The 1,984-nt window shown below is 26.3% G+C and overlaps 1 protein-coding gene across 3 annotated transcripts in view; it reads right to left on the reverse strand.

The window, feature by feature from the left end:
- The window catches only part of LOC117113115, a 28,546-nt gene that overhangs the window by 16,006 nt on the left and 10,556 nt on the right, over nucleotides 1–1,984 (reverse strand). For 2 of the 3 annotated variants that reach the window (XM_033256360.1, XM_033256358.1), the window contains exon 1: nucleotides 1,001–1,146. The exons of the other annotated variant lie outside the window; for it this stretch is intronic. The gene's annotated coding sequence lies outside the window, so the exon portion shown is untranslated. Of the gene's footprint in view, nucleotides 1–1,000; nucleotides 1,147–1,984 lie in introns of those variants that run through there. 3 annotated transcript variants of the gene reach the window in all.

Genomic DNA, 1,984 nt, shown 5'->3' on the forward strand with positions numbered 1-1,984 from the left:
TATATGTATATAATATATACATATATAAATATACATATATATATACATATATATATGTATATATTAAGCTATTGCTGATTGTTGTTTTCCAGTATGTTTTCAATATATATGTGTATATATGCCTATATACACATATATATATATATATATATATGCCTATATATACACATATACACATATATACATATATATATATATTATATATAAATATATATCATATATATATATATATATTATGGTAATAATAATAGCAGCATATGGCAATTGCATATTACTAGCTCTACCACAGTTTTTGTAAGGTCGGTTATTATTATATTAATACAGTATGTATGCTAAAAAGCTAAAATTATGGAAAATGGCAGCCATTTTAAATTGTAATAGCTCAAAAATGTGTACAATATTTAGTTAACTGTTGCTGTCATTGTTATGAGTGGATTTCCAATTAAATACTGCATTTTAATGACATAAATTTACAATGTTAGTGACAATTTTAGGAAAAAATGGTGGCCATTTTGAAACGGCTGGCAACCCCCCTTACGTATGAAAAAAAAACATGTTGCACATACTTTTTTGATTTATCTATGTCTACTCTACATCATATCCAATTTTTAAAAAATATAGCAAAAAAAAAAAATGCAACCAACCAAAGTTTGCAGGACTATATGATACATTTGAATATTTTTATATTATGAAAAAAAAGTATTTTAATTATAGCAAACAGTAAATGTTTTGAGACGCCAAAATTTAATAAGAACGGGAAGTATTGTTGATGATGATTGTGTAATGATGTATTATTTTTAAAAAATGCCTTAGAAAAATAAATCCTTGCATAGGCCTAAGTAGGCTCTACATAAAATGTCATTCAAAATGCGTTTATACTCCCCATTGTTGGGTACAGTATGAATATAGTGTGCACGGTCGATAAAGAGACCTACTGTCCCGAGGCTATGTAAAATCACATCGTTAGTGATTTTCAGGAGAAAACGTATCGAAGCCTTACCTTAACTCAACTCGCACCAGGTATAGTTATAAGATATCTCAAAAATTCCAAGTAATTTATAAAAGATTTAATTTATGTTTTAATAGCTCCAAAATTTGGGTAAAATTCAGGGTAGGATCCTTCGATGAAAGCATTAGTTTTCAAAAACGTTTACGCCGTTTTAACACTATTGTAATTATTCATAATGTTTTGTGAGCGTTGATAAATAATGGAAAATAGAAATATCCCTCCGCGGATTGATATGCATGAATATGCATACGACTCTCGAGTTTTATGCGTGGATGAACGCTATGGAGTCACTAGGCCAAGTTATCTTAAATAAGCCTTGGTAGTCAAAACAGTGTAAAAATTGTAGTACCAGACTAGACACATTCTATGTAGGACTACAGCATGATCTTCGAAAGTATATATAAAAAAAAAAAAAACAACGGAGTAGGCTAATATTGAATCTGGCACCGTATTTGAGTAGGCCTATATTATGTATATATATATATATATGTATATATATATATATATATATGTATACATATATATATTTATGTATATATGTGTATATATATATATGTATATATGTGTATATATATATGTATATAATATATACATATATAAATATATATACATATATATATATATGTATATATTAAGCTATTGCTGATTGTTGTTTTCCAGTATGTTTTCAATATATATGTGTATATATGCCTATATATACACACACACATATATATATATATATGCCTATATATACACATATATACATATATATATATCATATATAAATATATATCATATATATATATTATGGTAATAATAATAGCAGCATATGGCAATTGCATATTACTAGCTCTACCACAGTTTTTGTAAGGTCGGTTATTATTATATTAATACAGTATGTATGCTAAAATCTAAAATTATGGAAAATGGCAGCCATTTTAAATTGTAATAGCTCAAAAATGTGTACAATATTTAGTTAACTGTTGCTGTCAT

The sequence above is a fragment of the Anneissia japonica genome, unplaced genomic scaffold (genome assembly GCF_011630105.1).
Source record: "Anneissia japonica isolate Jap-2015-1 unplaced genomic scaffold, ASM1163010v1 scaffold1812_len1207588_cov181, whole genome shotgun sequence".
NCBI lineage: Eukaryota > Metazoa > Echinodermata > Crinoidea > Comatulida > Comatulidae > Anneissia > Anneissia japonica.